General features: G+C 37.6%; 1 pseudogene; it reads left to right on the top strand.

The window, feature by feature from the left end:
* Positions 1 to 251: 251 nt before the first annotated feature.
* On the top strand, positions 252 to 6,426 carry LOC138153431 (NADPH oxidase 4 pseudogene; annotated as a pseudogene).
* Positions 6,427 to 8,229: the final 1,803 nt, after the last annotated feature.

The following is an 8,229-nucleotide window of genomic DNA, read 5'->3' as shown; positions in this document are numbered from 1 at the left end:
GCCATTTTAAGTTTGAGATGGCCATGAGTCATTCAGTTTGAGATGTCTAATAGGCAGTTACATAAGTAGACCCATAACTAGAGCCTATGAGAAATGTTGATATTAAATATATCGATATGGAGTTATCTGCATAGAGATGATAATTTAATCCATGAAAATTAATGAGGTCACCAAGTGCCAGAGAGTATAGCAAAAGGTGAAGAGAGCCCAAGTCCATACTTTGGAGTACAAACATAGGTAGGAGCTGTGACATGGATGAACATCCAGCAAAGGATAATGAGGAGAAATCAGAAAGGCAGGAGGAGAACAAAGTAGAGTCTCACAAACACCAAGAAAGAAGAGAATATCCAGAAAGAGGTAGACAATAGTGTATACAATAGCTGCAGAGAAGATCAAGAAAGTTGAGGGTTGAAAAAAGATTCAACAGCTAGGACATCATTGGTACCTAGAGGAGGGCAACTTCAGTCAAGCAATGTAATGAGAAGTCAAATTGTAAAAGGCTAAAAAATGAGAGGAGAAGAAGATGGTATGGTGGGGGTGAGGATGGTGATTGAAGTTGTTTTTAAGGAGTTTGGCTTAACTAGGGAGTAGAAACACTAGGTGAGAGCCTAGAGGGTAGAATGGTAGGATTTAAAGAGGGCATTTTTAAAGGATATGAGAGTCTTTGGGATGTTTGTTGGCAGTACAGAAGGAACCGGTAGCTAGGGAGAGACTGAAGATTAGAGAAAGAGAAGGCCATAACAGAATCAATCTCCTACAGAAAAGAGAAGGGATCAGATCAGACACAGGCATGGCTTTGATGGAGAGAAAAGCTACCTCATCACTAGAGACTGAAGTACAGGAAGAGAAAAACTAAAAATGATACAAATGAAATGTAAAGAAGGAAATCTCATTGCAAATTGGCCTTGATTTTCTAAGTAAGGTATGAAGTGAAGGCCTCAGAGTAGGAAGAGAGAGTGGTGGGTAGGCTTGAGAATGGAAGAAAAAGTTTAGAATAGCTGCTGTGGTGAATGGGACAGAGAATTGGGGAAGAGTAAAGACAATTTTGTAGTGGACCCATTAAGCACCAATTTCATTAATTCCTCCAGCTGCATTTAGCCCTACATAAATACAAACGGAGAAAGGGAGACGTAAGCAATGCAAATACACTACTGGATCTGACTTTATACTGCATTTTCTCCCAAAATCTGGTTTTCATAATAGCTGAGTGAAGTCTATAATTAGTGTTCTTTTTCCTATGTGTCCTTTTATCCTTCAAAAGGGATTTCATTTTAGGTATATTCCCTATATTCAAACCAATCTTGTATTATTATCATTATTAGCATTTTACAAATTAAATTCAGGTTCAGAGAAACTGTGACTTACCCAAGGTCACAGCCAGCAAGTGCTGGGTTAGAACTCAAACCCAGGTCTTCTTGCTCCAAGCCCAGTGGTCTAGGCACTTTCCCTCTGAGGAGTAGAGCACTGGCTCCCTGATTTCCAGGCCAATGCTCCAACACCCCATTGCCTCCTTTAATACAATAGTAAATAGCATAAAGAAGTGCTAAGCAATTCAAAAAAGCAACAAAAATTAAATGAAGTAATTATCACTTAATAGACAAAGATCACTCACAGTGCAAAGAAAATTGGATTTGAAGTCAGAGGATCTCAGTTCTCTACTGGCTTTGATGTTTACTGATAATGTGACCCTACACAAGTTATTTAATGTCTCTGGGCTCTAATTTTGTCATCTGCAAACTGAAAAAGTCAGAATAATTAATCTTTAATCTCTGATCTATCAAAAAGGAATAAAAAATATCTATTAGGCAAAAATGGAACACTTTTCACTTGTTGACTTTTCAAACTTAAGTATCCTTCATATCTTATTCTTGATTCTTTTTTAGAGGGACAATTTTTTCGGATACTCTCACCATCTGTAGGGTAAAAAATGAGACATCTGTTAGAAAAAAATGAAAGAACACCCCCCTGTAACTGAAGTCACTCATCTGCAAACAGCCATAGTCAGAAATAGTTCTTGACTTCACACTGAATAGGTAAGATAACTTTGGGACAAAACCCAAATGTTTCAAAATGTAAGCTCCCTGAGAGCAGGGACCTTGTCTTGTTAAGTTTTGTCTTTCCTCCAGCTTCTAGCTCAATGACCTTGAGCCTAGGAACTTGCTAATGTTTTGTTGAATAAATATTTCTTGTTCACAGAATAGTGTTAGAGAGATAGAGAGGTCATCAGAATTATGCCCTCACTATTGACTTGTTACACAGATGGATTTTGTGCTATAAGCACGCCTCTGCTATAGGAAGCAGTGCCAATAGGTCTCTTACCCTCTTCATCTTTTTGTTGGTTCCAAGACCCAAACTCAAAATTTTTGTCATAATATCCCAGTGTTATATTTATTTCCATCTCTTTCCTGGCCATGTTTCCTTACCTCAGTTACCTCCTCCCAAATGGATTCCTAATAAATATACCCAAGTAACAAATACTGATTATTAACCTTGTTTGTAAAGATAAAGAAAATATTTAAAAGAATTTCTTCATGCCCAGAGGTTTCAGGGTCCCATCAAGGGGTCTGTGGGAAGAAGTACCAGACAGGATTACTGCCTTGGGGGTCTATTTTCAAGGATTTCACCAAAACAACTTTTGCTTTGACACAACCTGTGCCCAATTAGCCCAAGCATCCTCATTCTTAGTGTTCTGGATTTTTTTTGTGGCAGTTGCTTTTGTGTATACTTCTGCTCTCCCAGGTCACCCAAAGCTATGTCCTTTAACACAGGCATTTCTCATTTTACTGCATTTTGCTTTATTGTGCTTTGCAGATAGTGCATTTTTTACAAATCAAAGGCTTGTGACAACCCTGCATCAAGCAAGTCTCAAGCAAGTCATCATTTTTGCAACAGCTTGTGCTCACATCATGGCTTTATGTCAAATTTTGGTAATTCTTGCAATATTTCAGACTTTTTCTTTATTATATCAGTTATGGTGATCTGTGATCTTTGGTGTTACTATTGTAATTATTTTGGGGAATGATTATGTCTACATAAGATGCCAAACTTTATTGATAAATGTTGTATGGGTTCCTACTACTCCATGGACAAAGCTATCCCTATCTCTTTCCCTTTCCTGGAACCTTCCTATTGCCTGAAACACAACAATATTTATAGTAGGACAATTAGTAATCCTACAATGACCTCTGAGTGTTCAATTGAAAAGAAGAATCAACTGATGAAGGCAAAGTTCATTATTGTCTTATTTTAAGAAACTACAACAGCTCACCTCCCCCATCTTCAGCAACCACCACCCTAATCAGTCAGCAACCATCAACATTAAGGCAAGACCCTCCACCAGCAAAACAATCATGACCTTCAAAGGGTCAGATTTTTAGCAATAAAGAATTTTTAATTAAAGTATATACATTGTTTTTAGACGCAATACTATTGTACACTTAATATTCTATAGTATAGTATAAACATAATTTTTATATGCCATGAAAAAAATCATGTGACTTCTTTATTGCGGTGGTCCGGAACCAAACCCCACAATATCCCCAAGCTATGCCTATACTTCATTCTTCATACTTTACTTCTTTTCAGATTCACAGATTAATTCAAGAAACTGTTTTTTACCTCAAAAAAAAAAAAAGGATTGCCTAACATGGCCACATATTTACAGTGAATTCTACAAGTCTTTAAAGACTTTTTGTGAAAGAACAACTCTCTTATAATCTCCCCCTGGTTAAAGATTTGCAGTACCAAGAAAAGCAACTGGAATGTGTTTAAGCATATTTGTCATCCATAGTTCTAAATTCTGGTTAGAACTCATAGTCCTAAATTCTAGATAGGTATCTAGTGACTACAGGCCTAAATTACATGCAACATATATTAAATGAATGTGTCCATGCATATTCAGTCTAGTAAAGCAATGAAATAATATCAGTGTCTATGAAATACCATGCATAAACAGCAGAGAATATGAAATAGACAGATAGCAAAATTATGCATAACTAACATGAAAATATACCTATGTATCTACATGAATCTGCAGTAATTAGCAGGAGTATTGATAAACATATACAACTCCCCCCCCTCCTACTATTCTGGAAAATACCACCACCCTCCTAGTCACCAACTTGCAACCTAGATGTTATCCTCAACTCCCCACTCTCATGCCACCCCTTCATAATCAATGAGTTGCCCAATTCTGTGGTTTCTACTTGAACATCTTCATATATATACTCCCTTCTCTCCTCTGACACTGCCATCACCCTAATGCAGGTAATTATCTCATATCTGGACTATTACAATAACCTGCTGGTTGATCTCCCTGCTTCAGATTTCCCCCCTCCCACCTACCCTCCATTCAGCTGTCAAACTGATCTTCTTAAAGTGCAAGTCTGACCATGTCACTCTCCTGTAAAATAAATTCTTGTGGTTCCCTATTGCCTTCAGGATCAAATGTAAAATCCTCTGTTTGGTTTTTAAAGGCCTCCATAGTCAGCCCCTTTCCTATCTCTCCTACATTTTTTTCTTACTGCTCTCCCCTTATATATTCTACTATCCAGTGAAACTAGCCTTGTTACTATTCCTCATACTAGACAATCCATCTCCTGACTCAGGCATTTTAACTGGCTGTCACCCATGCTTAGAATTCTTTCCCTCCTCATTTCTACCTCCTAGCTTCCCTGGCTTCTTCCAAGTCTCAGCTAAAATCTCCCTATATGCAAGAAGCCTGTCCTCATCCCTCTTAATGCTGGTGCTTTCCTTATGTTAATTATCTCCAAATTATTCTGCAAATATCTTGTTTGTATGTTGCTGTTTCCACGCTGTTTCCCCTGTAAGAGTGTGAGCTCTTTGAGAACAGGAACTATCTTTTGCCTTTGTATCCCCAGTGCTTAGCACAGTGCCTGGCACACAGTAGGTATCTAATAAATGGTTGCTAACATGACTATGTAGGTAAATACTAATATAGTTTTTTGTCCTTTATTCTCAAAGAGGACCAGTGACATCACAGGGTAATGTCTTAACTGATGTATGATTAGATGTAAGTGAGGCAGCACTGTACAAAATTGTCAGCCTCACTCTCTCTTCCAGAGTCACTGAAGTCCAGTGCCAAAGTAAAAGTCAGAATGACTGGTGACGACCCAGGATCCAGAGAATGGTCTTTGGAATCTTCGCTGTCTGACCAAGCTCTAAGTGTTCCACAGCACCTGCTTCAATTGCCTTCGTGGAAACTGGAACAAATTGTTCTCATCTCATGCCACTGAAAGAAGACTTTACATACTTGGGGTAGAGATATCCTGCTAACTCACTGATGGATTTGTGTCTGCCTTAGGAGTATCTGCAGTTGATGTTTTTTTTTGGGGGGGGAGGCGGTGCCTGAAAGATCAAACTAACCTCGATGCACAGCCTCCTGGTTGTCTCAGTCCTAATAGAAGTCACTACCTGAATATTCCCTTGCCAGAGTATTTCTCGAAGCATGTTCCTGAACTCTTCCCCAGAGGATTTGTAAAGCCTGAGCAGCTTGTGAAAATCTGTGCAGAGGAGTCCACATTCTAAGCAAATTCTCCTAAGACTTGACTTTGGATTTTGTTTTGTATGTCTATTGTGCTGAAAGACTTTACAGGTGTATTAGAAGTGATAAGCCTGTGACAATCATTTCAGTGATCAGCCATCCATCAAATATCTCAGAAGTCTGAATCATCAAAGAAGATTTTAAAGCCAGATATGGACAATATAGTATACTTCCCAGTCTAAGAATATCTGTACTAGAAAACCATCCATTTACTAAGCGATATTTGAGGTTCATGTGAAAATATTTGGAAACTGAACAAAAAGGTTTCAAGAATGGCTGTTCTCTCCATCTGGACAAGATTCAAAGATTCTGCCCTTCATCCTGTCAAGATACTGTCCCAAGCATACATCAATGTACCCTTTGGGAGTCCCTTTGAGAAATAATTGAGTTATGAGGTCAGTTTGTGCATGGCTAGGGACAACAGAATGATTTCTTTTACATCAATATTCAACACATTACTGGATGACTGAAGACCATACAAGTTCAGAAGATTGCATTTCACCTGGGTGTGCAGGGGCATCTAATCCTTTCATTGGCTTGTGGATTTATTCTGTGTGCTGCATAATAAACTTTGACAGGAGAACCAACCTGACTGTGTGAGCATATAGCTGTGTACCTCTATTAAAAAAGATGAGCGAGTAAGAGCACCAGCCCCAGAGTCGGGATGACCTGGGATCAAATTCGGGCCCTAATACTTAGCGCCACACCCAGAAATAACTGGCCATGTATGTAACCTTGAGCAAGTTACTTAACCCCAATTGCTTTAAAAATAAATAAGTAAAAATAAAAAAGATGGAATACAGAAAATAATTAGTGAAATGTATCAAGCACTGAATTCTAGACATTTCATTGGATGGCCTTGATGGCAATAAAGATGTTGCCTCTGGGTTAAGTCCTCTCTCCTTCTTTGGCCTGATTCTTGCATAATAGTATATAGTCTTCTTCACTTCATCTGCTTATAAGCAATTGTCTAGTTTAGGAAATCTTTGAAAAACTGGTAGGCAGTTTCTTTTGCTTAGCATTTTGTGATGTAAGTATTCATCTGTCTCTTCCTAATTATTAAAGAATCCAACTAATTTTCTTACAGGCAATAAGTGGTTTGTTGAAAATTGTTTTCACAGGGTCACCACCAGTTTCTGGGGCTATTTTCTACATGAGAAAGTCGCCCAATCAGTCCACAAGTACATATGAAATAGTTATCCATGGATCTGATAACTGCACATATCATGACCATCAAAGACCCTTAACAAAAGTCTTGCTAAAAACCTTCTTGTTCTTGGTCTTGGCAACAAACTTTGGCATCATACCATCATTATGTCTATTGATAAATCTGTTTTACTTCACTGCATATTTGTTAAAAGAATTATTTTTCTTTTCCTTTTTTCACTTGAGTGGAGTGGGAGGTTAAGAAAACATATTTGTTAATTTATTTTAATAGAGAGGGTGGAGCACTACAGATGTAAGATATAATATGCCATTTCACATGAGGCAATTGTATTATCAGTTTTTCTTAAATGTTTTAATTTGTTATGAGGCTTATGATGTAGGAATAATTTGTAGGTGTTTATAATATGAAAACAAAGCACATCAATAAACCTTTTCAAAATGTTACAATGTTATATGCTTTAAAGATAGGTTTTACAGTATTGATTTTTGTTATTACAGCTGATTGGCTTAAGAGCTAATTCTGCACAATTAAGGGAGACAGGAAAGAATTACAGGTAGAGATCAAAAGAACTGTTGACAGATACTTTAAAACAATTTCAGACTTTATAAAAAGAAAGCTCCCATAAAACTACAATAAATAGAAATGGTTTCCTCCTGGCTTTAATTCCTATATTTTCATGAAATAGGCCTTGCTTGTTTAGTATTTAAAGAAGCTCTTATAGTGTTTGCCATCCCTAATGCCAGAGGGTTAGGATGCAACCTGAAAATTCAGAAACTAAGCTGACTAAAATCCAAAGGATGGAGATCTCAGTGGGGTTCTGTCATGCCTCAGTCATACTTGGTAATATCTTTTTCTAGGTCAGTGAGAAGCAGTAGATTTAATGGCGAGGACAGAGGACTTGTTGCCATGAGATCATAATCATAGAATCCCAGAGTTATAAAGGCCTAAGCTATGCAGACCCAGACTCACCTCCATGCCTTTCCTAAACAAGAATCATACCTACAACTTACTTGACAAGTTATTCAATCTTTGCTAACGGTGATCCAGAGTGAGAAGCCCACTATCTTTGGAGGAATTCTATTCCTCATTTGGATGATCCTAATTGTTAAGAAAGTGTTTCTTATAGCTCCTCTACAGTTTTATACGCAATGTTCCTATTTTTGCTCCCTGGAGTCAAAGAAAACAAATCTATTCTCACTTTCACATGACAACCCCTCAAATATTGGAACATAATTGCTATCTCCTCCTCTACTTGCCCCTCAAGTCTGCTTTTGTCTCAGCTAAACATTCCCCATTCTTTTAATTAATCTTCATATGTCATAATTGTCTTCTAGTTGCCCTACTATGAATATGTACCTGCATATAAATACCCTTCCCAAAATGTGGCACCAAGTGCTGAGGCCCAATACTCCAGAGTCTCACCAAGGCTGGTGTGTTTTTGACAGTAGCAAATATATATATATATATATATATATATATATATATATATATATATATA

Source organism: Petaurus breviceps, unplaced genomic scaffold (genome assembly GCF_028583685.1).
Source record: "Petaurus breviceps papuanus isolate PSGF00001 unplaced genomic scaffold, PetGlider_PUasm1.0 151, whole genome shotgun sequence".
Classification (NCBI taxonomy): Eukaryota; Metazoa; Chordata; class Mammalia; order Diprotodontia; family Petauridae; genus Petaurus; species Petaurus breviceps.
This window is presented reverse-complemented; position numbering and strand designations above follow the sequence as displayed.